General features: G+C 44.7%; 1 protein-coding gene across 6 annotated transcripts in view; it reads right to left on the minus strand.

The window, feature by feature from the left end:
- LOC141058320 (solute carrier family 22 member 6-A-like) overlaps window positions 1-14,819 on the minus strand; it is a 151,106-nt gene that overhangs the window by 76,519 nt on the left and 59,768 nt on the right. The window contains exon 3 of one of the 6 annotated variants that reach the window (XM_073554526.1): window positions 11,847-11,985. The exons of 4 other annotated variants lie outside the window; for them this stretch is intronic. The gene's annotated coding sequence lies outside the window, so the exon portion shown is untranslated. Of the gene's footprint in view, window positions 1-3,437; window positions 3,559-11,846; window positions 11,986-14,819 lie in introns of those variants that run through there. One more of the 6 variants, XM_073554527.1, reaches the window with a different exon arrangement.

Here is a 14,819-nt window from a genome sequence, read left to right on the forward strand (position 1 = left end):
GCTCAACTCTAATCTTCAGTATGCAGCAGCTATCCTGAGTGTTTCCTACGAGAGATCACACATTATTGTAGGTGGCACATACCCTCTTTACACAAGGGCATGTGCTAGCGACAAACAATATTTTGATATGTATCCCTAATGGGACAATCAGTGGGGAAAAAGATACTTTTAGCTATGATGACATCAAAGAGAGTATGTAACCTCAAAGCCTCGACGCGCGTTTCACTACCTCCTGCGGTTTTGTCAGGTCCTTAAACCATTAAATGGGTCTTTTTCTCACTCTCTTCTTATATTATATGCATAGTTTTTGACTGGATTAATAAATTATAGTATTTTTATACTTTGAATCATCATAACTCCCCTATCTTCATTGTAGGATTCTATTACTTGTTTTCAATTTGGGGATTGCAAAACTATTCTTTGAAGACACATTTAGTATGGGTAATTAGCAAATCTGATATGAAGCGATTAACTCATTTACATATATATAGCTCCAAAGTACCAAAAATTCTGTCAGCTATGAAAATCAATACAAAAATTTGCTGAAATTAAAATTATTGTTGAATAAATGCCATATGTTTTCCAAAATACGAGTTGCCACTAAGGTTCCGTCTACATTTCTTTAGAGTAAGGCATATTTCTGACACTTTTTACGAGTTTTCATGAATAGAAAACTTACACGCAATAGTTCACATCTCCGTAGCTTTTGAGGACCTAGCGCCGTCAAAAAAGACCTCAAAAAACAGACATGTTCGCTTTTGACTCGAGTCCGCTGATCAAACTTGCCCATTCAAATCAATGTGTCCATCAATGACACTCTATGGGTCTGAGAGAAAAACAGACAGCACATGGACGAGTCACGCGGAAGTGGGAATTTAGCCTAAAATCTCAAATTATTGCAATGTAGGCTTATTTACCAATTAAAGGTTTATAACAGGAGTGATTAGACTTATAATCATCAGATCAGCAGCCAGAGATCAAGGTGGGCTATTTTTCTGATAAAGATTTATATATATCCCCTACATAGACATTCAGGGAATTATACAATTCTTGCTGCCTTCAGCCATCATTAATGGCAGTGTAGGAGCTTTCTGCATATACTGGCCATAGGTGGTCCGGTGGTCTGTTCTTTATCGATATCTAGAGAAGTAAATGGGAGCTACTAAATCAGCTTTGCACAGGTCACTTGTCTTTTTCTGTATTCCCATGAATGGATGAGATGGGAATAATCCATTAGGTTATTGTTACGTGCGTGGTTTGTAACCACTGTGCCACAGACCGCGGAGAGACTGGAGGGGCATGACTAAGCGATCACCCGACTATTCACTAGAGGCTCTGATGGTGAGGTTAGACTTGGCTCCCGATGAACGCCAGGTACCACTCCAGGGCAGACCAACGGTCGTGCGGCAGCTGGACCCGAAGAACAGACTGGATGAAGCAGTTGGTAGAGCTTGCATCAGAGTGCAGCAGACAGAGTTGGTGTCTGAGACAGAGTTTAAGTCAGAGTCCAGCCATCAGGCATTGCTTCAGAGTGCAGCAAGCGGGATTTGCTTAAGAGTGCAGCAAGCAGGAATTGCTTCAGAGTTCAGCAAGCGGGATCTACTTCAAAGTGCAGCAAGCAGGATCTGCTTCAGAGTCCAGCAAGCAGGATTTGCTTCAGAGTGCAGCAAGTGTGATATGTACTTAGAATACAGCAGGCAGGATTTGTACTTGGAGTACAGCAGGCAGGATTTGCACTTGTATGCGACCTTACACAACCTAGACTGAAGCAGGAAGGTTGCCCAGGCACCTCCCCAGTGGAGAGGAAGCAATATATACATAATGCCTCAAAACCATTGGCTGGGGAGGAAATAGCAAGTGTACACGCTGGCCCTTCAAGAGGGCGGGAGCGAGCGTGCCCTTAGAACATGGTCAGAGGACCGGCTGGAAGTGCTGCTGGAAGCATGCGGGGCATGAGGGGGAGATGGACCAACTGCAGCACGGGTGAGTGAACTGACACGCCAAGGAAGCCGGCATGGTGCTAACAGGTAAGTGGACACGACATCTTTTTCAGGAGGATTCCGCTCAAAGCCCACCTAAAGAACCACTGGGAAAACACTCAAACTAATGAACATTTGCATTTCTATATGAAAAAGACTTCATATGTTCAATCTCTTGATTGTCTTTTAACGGTTTCAGGTTTCCAAAGACGCCAAGCGGTGAAATAAAGCGACCCGACCGTTGTTTTGGCATTTTCTATTCTGAAAGCGCTCTGTACTTTACTATACGGGAAGGCTCTAAAGACGCCCAGATAATTTTTTTTTAAGCATTTTCCCAGTGGTTTCTTCATTGTTGAGTGGAGAGATACTGTATAAACGACAGCAAAAGACTAGTACAAAAGACAACCCAAAAAGGAGGGAAAAATGTTACGAAAAACTCTGCCGGTGGTCAAAAATTACAAGCAAGAGCTTAGAAAATGACCAAAAAGAGGCAAAAAAGACGGGTTCACCTGCGTGTAAAAGATATTGTGTGCACTTGCAACTATACAATCGGTTCATTCAGGCAGCAAGAATATTATTTAACCGAAAATTTGGAGCTGTGTATCAGAAAAATATAGCAGTGACCACTATAAGGAGATACTACTAAGGCTAGGGTCACACCACCATTTTTCTCTTATCCGAGAACATCGGTCCTATTATGGAAATCACACTCAGATCAGAGTGTGATCTGATTTTCTCAAAAGTAGAGAATTAGAAAAAATCTGCATCTTCCTCATTCTGGTGACAGAAAAACAACTAGAAACAGAAATCTTATTCTGTCAGTCTGTGGAAATCGAACTGCACTTGGATGTCATCCGAGTGCAGTCCAATTTTCTCTACGGACAGATAGGCATGAATGGCTGTGTGCTATTTGATAATTGGATACAACTTGGTCATGCTGTGATTTTTTTCTTCGGACCAACTTAATTCGAGGGAAAAAATTGGACATGCGAAAAACACGGGGACGAGGACTATCCGTGAAAACGATTGACAGCGCTCATCCAATTTTTACTGGATTGAACAGCTACATAGTGTTTAATGGTGGAGATCAACATTGTAGACTAACATTATAAATATGCGCAGGAACATATCTGATTGCCGTGCTCGTAATCTAATCAATATATTTAGTTGTGTCAATAAACTGAATGGCGGTGCACATTTCTCATATCCTACCTGGATCCGGCAGACTAAAAATGTGAAAGCAGAAATAAAAGATTATAAAGAAATGTATAACATAACGACAATAACTGATCGATAACGCATACTAACATAACAAGCGGAAATATTTGGAAAATTTCAAAAAGTTAAAGAAAAGTAGAACAAAAGAAAATAACTTTCTTTGAAGTTGATAAGTAAAAATCTAACTTGTAATGTTCAATCAGGAGAGTCCACGGAAGGTAACAGATGCCTATGGCTTACCCCAAGACGTACTGAATCCAGATCAATTGAAGAATTTGTGAACATTTATTCTACAGCCCGTTCTGTTCTGCTGAGAACTCACAAAGCTTCTCTCGCAAGTCGCAGCTGATGCAGGTATTTGTGTCTCAAGGTCCTGATTATATAGAGTCAGAGTCCAGCAGAGTTAAAGTATCACAGCGATCAGTGGGGGATTAATGAGAGGAAGCTTAAAATGTGGGGAATGTACTGCAAACTGGGCAAAGTGCATGGGGTACAGAGTGTCACCGCCGCCAGAACCATGCGGTATATGGGTAAGAACCGTCGTTCTCTATGCTCAGAGGTCAATACAGTATGTCTGAAAGTTCTGTGTTAGGTAGGCATTATTGTGAAAGCTCAGACAGGGGTAGACCTATCATTGGTGCATCCACACAAGAGCCACTACTGCCGAAAAAGCAAGTGGCATTGTACATTATGATGGCGCAAAGCGCAAAGGGCCCATATATTGTTCTCACACAGGGGCCCTCTTCTGTCTGTATTGTCTCCAGAGATCAGATATTGGGGCAGACTTACTAATTCTATCTAATATATAGAGCTCATTTAGAATAAATGGTCTGAAAGTGTGGCAAATTTATCACAATGTAGTACGGTGATATGTTCTGTGAATTTTTAGACATGTTTGTATAATCTCTTGGATGGCTTACTTCTAGGCCATTTTCTTACACATTTACACATCTCGAGCCATGTCCCTTTTCCACCTAAGCCTTGAAAAGGTTTTTAATGGGTGAACATGTTTAGTTTGAGTATTTAGGAATGATAGCCTTCAGACTCTTCCTGATAGATGATGTGGGGAAGACAAGGAAGGGACATGTCAGATTTTGGGCTGCCAATCCTTTTGGTGGGATAAGCACCCGCCAGATGATTATGGCAGCGGCTCTTAAAGAGAACACAAGAGCACTCTGGATGATAATATTTTTTATTTCTACAGCACCAACATATTCTGCAGCACTTTACAATTCAGAGGGGATTTGCACAAATAAGATAAGACATTATAGAGTAACATATATTAGACACAAATGCCTCAGTGACATCCTGCGTGTCACAGAAAGGGAGATATATTGTGCTCCCCCTAAGAGAAGAGACACCCACGCCAACAGATATGCATGCAAGAGAAAATCTGAGTCAACAGGTGAATGAGGTAAAAAATCTTACAATCTTTATTCAAATATGTAGAAAAACATCATATCAAAAATATGATAAATAAAATAACAGCACCACGAGGTAGACACAGCTCACCCAGGGTAATACCCACTCCCCAATGCCTTATGGAGCAAGGAGTACATGCGGTATATGCATAGGCAAATAGACAGCAAGTGCAGTTATAAACCAACATGTCAAAGAGTAATGCCCAAAGAAACACCATGGGATACAGATAGATAACAATCGCATGAGAGCAACATAAGTAGCGCGATATCTTACCCAGGTGTAGGCAGGAGCGGGATGACCCCAGGGCCAGGTGAGGGAAAACCCGATGCACGTTTCGCGTGGAGACCACGCTTTCTCAAGGGAAGTCTATGTGTGGTGGAACGCAGGACGTTCTTATGTCCCATGTGACGCGGTCACATGGGAATCAGTGAACCAATCAGCGTGGTTCTAGACGGCGCGTGCGCGCTGGAGACCAGAGGCATCAGCTGATACAGGGGAAGGCGTCACACATTACCCCGGGTGCACAGAAAGGAAATGATCCTCCCGGAGCCCGGGGGAAGGCGAAAAGACACCGCCCCCGATCGCCAACACCAAGGAAAGCAGGGCGCACGCGCACAACCACTGAATCACCACCGAAATATAATATCAAAGTAGAAAGGAGAAGACCTCCACGTCAGAATGATATGATATAGGTCCAAAATGTACCAAAATCGTGCACCTTTGAAATCGCAAACATGCAACAGTATATGGTAATATGTAAAACATCCTGTATCAGGAATACAGTTTCAGACATGTATACAAGCGCAGTACATAGGATCATATAAACATGAAATAGAGGAACTTGATAGTACAGAAGATGACCAAAGGTGATGAAGATATATTTTCACTTTCAGATGAATTAGAAGGTCCCACGACAAACTAGAAAATTAAATTAAAAAGGAAAAGAAAATATATTAAAAACACATGATAAAAACACGAGAAACCCCACATCCTGAGAGGAGGGGAGGCCAAGGGAAAATGAGAGGGAAAAATGGGAGGATATTGTAATGGGATGATGATGATATCTAACTACTGGATAAAGGGTCCTACAAAAGTCCTACAAAAAAGAAGAGAAGGACAGGGATTCATTGAGGCCCCTCAGGGCCAAGGTGTCCAACGTTACAAACCATTTGGCCTCAACTTGGGCCAATCTGCGTTTATAGTTCCCACCTCTTGCGCCAAGATGGACCTGATCAATACCTCTGATCTTAAGCGAAAAAGACTCACTATTATGGTATTGTCGGAAATGGCGGGGTAATGTTTTGAGAAGTGATAGATCAGTCACTGTCTTCGACGCACAAATGTCCCGCACATGCTCACGTACGCGTGTTCTTAACTCCCTAGACATTAGGCCAATATATATCTTGGAACAGACACATGTGGCATAGTATATGATGTTTGTGCTGCTACATGATATCCGATGCCGGATGTCATATTGTTTCGGTCCGTCAGAGGAAGTAAAGGTAGAGCAATGGATTAGCCAGAGCAGGTACGTAGTGGCTGTTAACCAGAAGGTCATTAAGGTTTTTTGACCTCCTTGAAGTCATCAAAGGATGCTTACCCAAACACGATCTCAGGGAAGGCTCAGTACCCAAAACAGGCCAATGTTTAGTAAGGGCACGTCTCATATTGTCCCACTGATTGTTAAAAGTAGAAATGAACCTAATAGGTACATCATTACTAGTCCGAGAGTTCCCAGTATGGGATTTGAGGAGACCAGGTCGTGGAGTCACCCTTGCCCTTAAATACCCATTTTTTATGCATCTATTAGAATATCCACGGCTGGAAAATCGTGATTTTAAATCAACCGATTGGGCTTCAAATTTCTCATCCGATGAACAGATCCGCCTCATCCGTAGGAACTGTCCAACCGGGACAGCCCTAATAGTAGATGGATAGTGAGCAGAGGACGCATGCACCAAAGAGTTAACAGATGTTGGTTTACGCTAGACGTCAGTCTGAATGTGGCCCATAGGGTCCACACTCGGAGTGACATCTAGAAAATTAATTTTAAATTCATTTGACTTATATTTCTGACCCTAAAAAAATTAATTTTCTAGATGTCACTCTGAGTGTGGACCCTATGGGCCACATTCAGACTGACATCTATCGTAAACCAACATCTGTTAACTCTTTGGTGCATGCGTCCTCTGCTCACTATCCATCTACTATTAGGGCTGTCCCGGTCGGACAGTTCCTACGGATGAGGCGGATCTGTTCATCGGATGAGAAATTCGAATCCCAATCGGTTGATTTAAAATCACGATTTTCCAGCCGTGGATATTCTAATAGATGCATAAAAAATGGGTATTTAAGGGCAAGGGCGACTCCACGATCTGGTCTCCTCAAATCCCATACTGGGAACTCTCGGACTAGTAATGATGGACCTATTAGGTTCATTTCTACTTTTAACAATCAGTGGGACAATATGAGACGTGCCCTTACTAAACATTGGCCTGTTTTGGGTACTGAGCCTTCCCTGAGATCGTGTTTGGGTAAGCATCCTTTGATGACTTCAAGGAGGTCAAAAAACCTTAATGACCTTCTGGTTAACAGCCACTACGTACCTGCTCTGGCTAATCCATTAGGTACGAGGGGCCCTGTTACTGGTTCCATACCTTGCGGTCACTGTCTGGCATGCACAAATGTCCTGCGCTGCTCTACCTTTACATCCTCTGACGGACAGAAACAATATGACATCCGGCATCGGATATCATGTAGCAGCACAAACGTCATATACTATGCCACATGTGGCTGTTCCAAGATATATATTGGCCTAATGTCTAGGGAGTTAAGAACACGGGTACGTGAGCATGTGCGGGACATTTGTGCGTCGAAGACAGTGACTGATCTATCACTTCTCAAAACATTACCCCTCCATTTCCGACAATACCATAATAGTGAGTCTTTTTCGCTTAAGATCAGAGGTATTGATCAGGTCCATCTTGGCGTAAGAGGTGGGAACTATAAACGCAGATTGGCCCAAGATGAAGCCAAATGGATTGTAACGTTGGACACCTTGGCCCTGAGGGGCCTCAATGAATCCCTGTCCTTCTCTTCTTTTTTGTAGGACCCTTTATCCAGTAGTTAGATATCATCATCATCTCATTACAATATCCTCCCATTTTTCCCTCTCATTTTCCCTTGGCCTCCCCTCCTCTCAGGATGTGGGGTTTCTCGTGTTTTTATCATGTGTTTTTAATATATTTTCTTTTCCTTTTTAATTTAATTTTCTAGTTTGTCATGGGACCTTCTAATTCATCTGAAAGTGAAAATATATCTTCATCACCTTTGGTCATCTTCTGTACTATCAAGTTCCTCTATTTCATGTTTTTATGATCCTATGTACTGCGCTTGTATACATGTCTGAAACTGTATTCCTGATACAGGATGTTTTACATATTACTATATACTGTTGCATGTTTGCGATTTCAAAGGTGCACAATTTTGGTACATTTTGGACCTATATCATATCATTCTGACGTGGAGGTCTTCTCCTTTCTACTTTGATATTATATTTCGGTGGTGATTCAGTGGTTGTGCGCGTGCGCCTTGCTTTCCTTGGTGTTGGCGATCGGGGGCGGTGTCTTTTCGCCTTCCCCCGGGCTCCGGGAGGATCATTTCCTCTCTGTGCGCCCGGGGTAAAGCGTGACGCCTTCCCCTGCATCAGCTGACGCCTCTGGTCTCCAGCGCGCATGCGCCATCTAGAACCACGCTGATTGGTTCACTGATTCCCATGTGACCGCGTCACATGGGACATAAGAAGGTCCTGCGTTCCACCACACATAGACTTCCCTTGTGAAAGCGTGGTCTCTTCACGCGAAACGCGCGTCGGGTTTTCCCTCACCTGGCCCTGGGGTCATCCCGCTCCTGCCTACACCTGGGTAAGATATCGCGCTACTTATGTTGCTCTCATGCGATTGTTATCTATCTGTATCCCATGGTGTTTCTTTGGGCATTACTCTTTGACATGTTGGTTTATAACTGCACTTGCTGTCTATTTGCCTATGCATATACCGCATGTACTCCTTGCTCCATAAGGCATTGGGGAGTGGGTATTACCCTGGGTGAGCTGTGTCTACCTCGTGGTGCTGTTATTTTATTTATCATATTTTTGATATGATGTTTTTCTACATATTTGAATAAAGATTGTAAGATTTTTTTACCTCATTCACCTGTTGACTCAGATTTTCTCTTGCATGCATAGAGTAACATATAGTTCAACAAGAGGAGTGAGGGCCGGGCTCGCAAGCTTACAGTCAATGAGGAAATAGGGGAGACACAGAAGGCAAAAATAAAGTGCTCGTCGTGTAGGGTCCAGTCATCAATATAATAAACTAGCTGAAGAGCCCGGCGCTGCCCGGGCATAGTAACTAACTACAGTTAGTTATAACAAATTATAATGATTATATCTATATATATATAAAGCTGAGAGTAGAGCCTCGCCCACTCTGCATAGCCACATTCACTATAATATCCTACATCATTCCGTCAGCCAGAGCCACCGGACTACTACCCATAATATCCCACATCGTTCCATCAGCCAGAGCCACCAGACTACTACCCCTAATATCCCACATCATCCCGTCAGCCAGAGCCACCGGACTACTACCCATAATATCCCACATCGTCCCGTCAGCCAGAGCCACCAGACTACTACCCCTAATATCCCACATCATCCCGTTAGCCTGAGCCACCGGACTACTACCCCTAATATTCCACATCCAATCAGAGCCACCGGACTACTCCCCCTAATATCCCTCATCATCCCGTCAGCCAGGGCCACCAGACAACTACCACTAATATCCCACATCATCCCGTCACAGACGCCGGACTACTCCCCCTAATATCCCACATCATTCCATCAGCCAGAGCCTCCGGACTGCTACCACTAATATCCTACATCATCCCGTCAGCCAGAGCCACCGGACTACTACCCCTAATATCCCACATCATCCCGCCAGCCTGGGGTCAGAACCAGAGCGCTGAGTGGAACAGTCCTATCTTTCATACCGGGGATCCCTTTAAGAGAGGCCTGGGGTCAGAACCAGAGCGCTGAGTGGATTTGTCCTGACTTCCATACCAATGATCCCTTTAATAGAAGCCTGGGGTGAGAATCAGAGCGCTGAGGGATTTACCCTAACTTCCATAATGAGATCCCTTTAAGAGAGGCCTGGGGTCAGTACCAAAGCGCAGAGTGGATTTGCCCTCACTTCCATACCGGGGATCCCTTTACGAGAGACTGGGATCAGAACCAAACCGCTGAGTGGATTTGCCGTGACTTGCATACCAATGATCCCTTTAATAGAACCCTGTGTGTAAGTGACTAAGTGCATAGGATAAAGAACAAGGGGTAGTTAGTTAAATTAGAGAGGTGCGGTGAGAGGCTAGTCTAAAGAAATGTGTCTTTAGGGCATGCTTGAAACTGTGGCTACTGTGAACCAACTGGATAGTTTGGGATAGTGCGTTCCAGAAAACAGCTGAAGCACAGGAGAAGTTCTCAAGATGAAAGTGGGAGGTTTGGATTACAGATGTTGTAGTCTTAGGTTATTAGCAGAAAATTAGGCTGCGTTCCCCAACAAACATGATTGAGACAGAACCGCAGACAAAGCAATTGAGTATAACAATGAAACAAAGTACGATGTCGGCAACTTTTTGTTACCTTTACAGTAAAGTCCATTTCAGCTGGACACAATAGACTGTTTGCTTTACCTTGGTATCACCTCTGGGCCTAGTGATTGGCCAGGAGCAGCAGTCAAGAGGCCTCAATTTTTGGTTGGTGAGTACAGCTGAGTTTACTATTTTTGTCTTCAGGGACTAAAAAAACAAACTTTGTGAAAAACTTTTTTAAAATGTCCCAAACAATGATTATCTGGGGACTGAAAAAGGCACTCCCTATGTAATATCGCTACATGCAGGTGGAAATAAATCAGATGGTTGGTCGCTTATCTGGGCAGGTTGTGTGAGGAACAACTCTGTGGAAAAGTGAGATGGATTTCAATATGGCTGCTCCCATAGCTCTGCTCACACTGAAATGATGGAGGACATAACAAGTGAAAGATAATAGAGTACGGCGGATCTGGGGCGCTGCTGCAGCTGCTGCTAGTGTAAGGGTTTAGCAGGTATGCGGGATGCAGTGATGAGCAGGAGGCAGAGCAAAAGTTAACTGGTATTTTATGCAGAAAAAGAAAATCAACAGTAAACGCTCCGCTCAGGGAGCACAAGAGTCTGACCGGTTAAGAGGTACACAAATTGTAAACAAAATACGGTGCAGATTATGAACAGTATTAAACAAGTTAAGTTATCAGTATGGGGGTCCTGGAAGGAGGAGGTTGGAAGATCCCATGATGGCACCGAAGGTGGCGCGAGACGTAGTTGAAGCGGTCCCGGATAAAGTTGTAACATAGTCTGTGAACTGAATCTGCAGTTACTATATTTCCCTGGTGAAATCTCTCGGTCCTGGTATACGGCATGGAACAGGAGGAGCTCTGTGACACACAGAGCGGAGTACGGACTCCTGGAGCAACAGCGGCGGCTGCACCTTCTGAAGCTGCATGGTGAGGGGGGCCAGAGGCGTATCTAGGCTTTCTGGCACCCGGGGCAAGAATTTGGTTCGGCGCCCCCCCCAAGTACATATGCGACTTGCACACTTATCCATGTACCCACGAGCTGCTCTCCCTAATGCTCTCAATGTTCAGTAAAAAACTGAAAGCAGGAAGAGAAGCTCGTTGTCACAGGACCATAACTATGAAAATCGCATATGAGTGACGTGTCCATGTGATGACTACTGGAACCTGCAGAGCTGAATCCTGACATTGCAGCTTCTGAATTCTCACAACGAATGCACTGCACACTTTTAGGATTCTCCCTGGCCGATGTACAGTCATGTCAGCACAAGTATGTGATTTATATACTTCTGGCCACATTCCAACTAGACGTGCCCGGCCTCGCTCCGTTCACTTTCATTGAGTGAGGCCACACATGTCTAGTCAGCATGTGACCGTATGTATGTAAATTACCGGCATGAGAGAATCCTAACAACGTTCAGTGAGCACTGTGAGAATTCAGAAGTCTGCAGTCACATAGAATGTCTGCAGACTCAGCACAAACCTGGACAATCCCTGTAATGTTCCTAACAAATAAAAACATGAGAATTAGTCAGTATCACAAATATTTACATCCAGGTACCTTATAGATGACGTCGTCTCTGCAGTCGGTCTCCTTTTCTTCTTCTTGTCCAGACCCCATGATGAGTTTTCTCATCCACAGCCGTCTCTGCAGACTTCCATCTTCTCCGGTCTTCTGCAGCAAATCCCCACACGATGCCCTTAAAGATAGAAGTGTCATTATAATGCCCCTAAATACAAATATCTGCAATATACTGTCGCCTCACGCTATTCCCCTCCCTCCTCATACTGTCTCCTCATATATTTACCCCCTCACTCTCTATACTGTCTGCTCACACATATCCCCGACTCCCCATACTGTGTCCACATGCATTCACCCGTTCGCACCCCTTACTGTCTGCACCCATCCCCCATACTGTTTCCTCATACATACTCTTCATTTTGTGTCCTCAAATCTCCCCACATACATTAAATACCATCCCCACTCCAAATCCCCCCCATCCCCAATCCCCCACACACATTAAGTACCCCCATCCCCACTCAATAACCCCTCATCCCTACTCCCAAATCCCCCCACACATTATGTACCCCCACTCCAAATCCCCCCACACATTAACCCCCATCCCCACTCATTAACCCCTCCACACATTAACCCCCATTTCCACTCATTAATCCCCCATCTCCACTCATTAATCCCCCATCTCCACTCATTAACCCCAATCCCCACATTAACCCCCCACATTAATCCCATCTCCACTCATTAACCCCCATCTCCACACATTAACCCCCCACTCATTAACCCCCATCTCCACACATTAACCCCCCCACTCATTAACCCCCATCTCCACACATTAACCCCCACTCATTAACCCCCATCCCCACATTAATCCCATCTCCACTCATTAACCCCCATCTCCACATTAACCCCCATCTCCACTCATTAACCCCCATCTCCACTCATTAACCCCCATTCCCACATTAACCCCCATCTCCACTCATTAACCCCCATTCCCACATTAAGCCCCATCTCCGCTCATTAACCCCCATCCCCATACATTAACCCCCATCTCCACTCATTAACCCCCATCTCCACTCATTAACCCCCATTCCCACATTAAGCCCCATCTCCGCTCATTAACCCCCATCCCCATACATTAACCCCCATCTCCACTCATTAACCCCCATTCCCACATTAAACCCCATCTCCGCTCATTAACACCCCCCCCATCTCCCATCTCCCATCTCCCATCTTCGGTGGTTCTTCAGCTCCACAGAGGAGCACACTTACCACCAGCGTTCGCTCTGGGCGCCGGGAGTGACGTCAGCAGCGTGATCACATGACCTGATCACGCTGCTGACGTCGCTCTGACCCGGCGCTCTAGTCAGAGCTTCAATTGTACTGGCGTCTATATAGACGGCAGTACAATTGCTGCCTGGGAGTCGGCGCGGCCTCCTTCTCTGCGTCGGCTGTCAGCTTGACAGCTGACACAGAGAACCGCCGACTCCCAGGACTGGTAGCGGCAGAACGCAGCCGCCGCGGGGGGGGGGAGAGATACTGGCATACTGCGGACCGCTGCATTAGGCGGCCGGGCGGCCCGACTGCGCCCCCCTGCTGCCTGCGCCCGGGGCAACTGCCCCGGCTGCCCCCCCCTGGATACGCCACTGAGGGGGCCTAGCACTGCATCACGTACCAGGTATAGTCGGGGGCACAGATCTGTCTGGACCCTCACAGTTACACGTCAGACGGGTACTAGCATCTGGAACTGTACAGTCAGTGCGGCAGAGGAGGATAGGCTGCGGAGCGGGCTGAATCTTTGGTCAGGTCAGCGGAGATGGAGTCAACCTTCTCCCTCTGGGTAAGCTGTCTTCCCGCCAAGAGACTCGACCTCATGCGCTTGCCTCTATTTATCTCTGACCCACCACCTTCAGTCAGGTGCTCAGGTTTGCTCTGGACAGAAGGTCCTTCCCCTGGCCACACTGGTGACAGACCCGTCAGTTCCGGCCGGGAGACGCAAGGAGCAGCCCTAGCTTGATCCATCTTTCTACACTAACAAAGGAGATTCCAGGCGATAAGTGTAAAGAATTCCCAATTTATTCAGTTTAACGTATTTTGGAGTAGATTCTACTCCTTCCTCAGACATAACTTGTTAACAAATGTTTAAGGTAAATGCAGATTTTCTGTGCAAATTCTTGCATTACAACTAGTGTTGAGCGATACCGTTCGATACCCAAAAATATCGTATCGGATGGTATCGCCCGATACGAAAAAAATATCGGGTATCGCCGATTCCGATACCGGAAGTCCCATTCAAGTCAATGGGACTTCCGGTATCGGAATTAAAAAAAGCCCTTTATTTCCTTGTTGGCTAATTCTACATAATTGAAAACAAATAAGAATCATGTAGAATGTATTGTGGGAGGTGGAGGAGACATTAAAAGCATAGTGGTTTATTCAAATCACATGGCATAGCATTAATTCCAATTTTTTTTTTCAAGACGTTCGGAGTTAAAAAGATATTGACTATGTTAACTTTTTTATATTTAGTCAGATATGTATGTTTCGCAACTTCCATGCTCTTCACCTTCTTTTGTACTTCTCCCACACTTTCTCCTTCATGATCCGCAGCAGTAGCATTTTTTGCATCAACTTTTTCTTCACCTTATTCATCTTCTTCTTCACCTTCTTCCCATTAATTTTTTTTTTCCATTCTTCATATTCTTCTTATTCAGCTATTATTAATTTTCATATGCTATTTCTTCATCTTCTTCCTATTCTTCTTTTTCTTCATTTTCTTATGGTGACAGGCATTCCTGTAGTACTTATCTATAAAAGTTATAAGATTACACCTTACGTTCTGCCTGTCACAAAAGATTTACAACAGGATTTGTCCGCGTTCAGTTTGGCCTGCAGCAGCAGGCATTTTCCAGGGGCACCACGAGGAGGAACGGACTCACCCCCATTTACTGCTTAGTCTTCTTCTGCTTATAATTTTGATTTCTTCTATGCTGATTTTTTGTCTTATGCTTAAATGTT

Source organism: Dendrobates tinctorius, unplaced genomic scaffold, assembly GCF_039654945.1.
Source record: "Dendrobates tinctorius isolate UK_male_01 unplaced genomic scaffold, ASM3965494v1 ptg000211l, whole genome shotgun sequence".
NCBI lineage: Eukaryota > Metazoa > Chordata > Amphibia > Anura > Dendrobatidae > Dendrobates > Dendrobates tinctorius.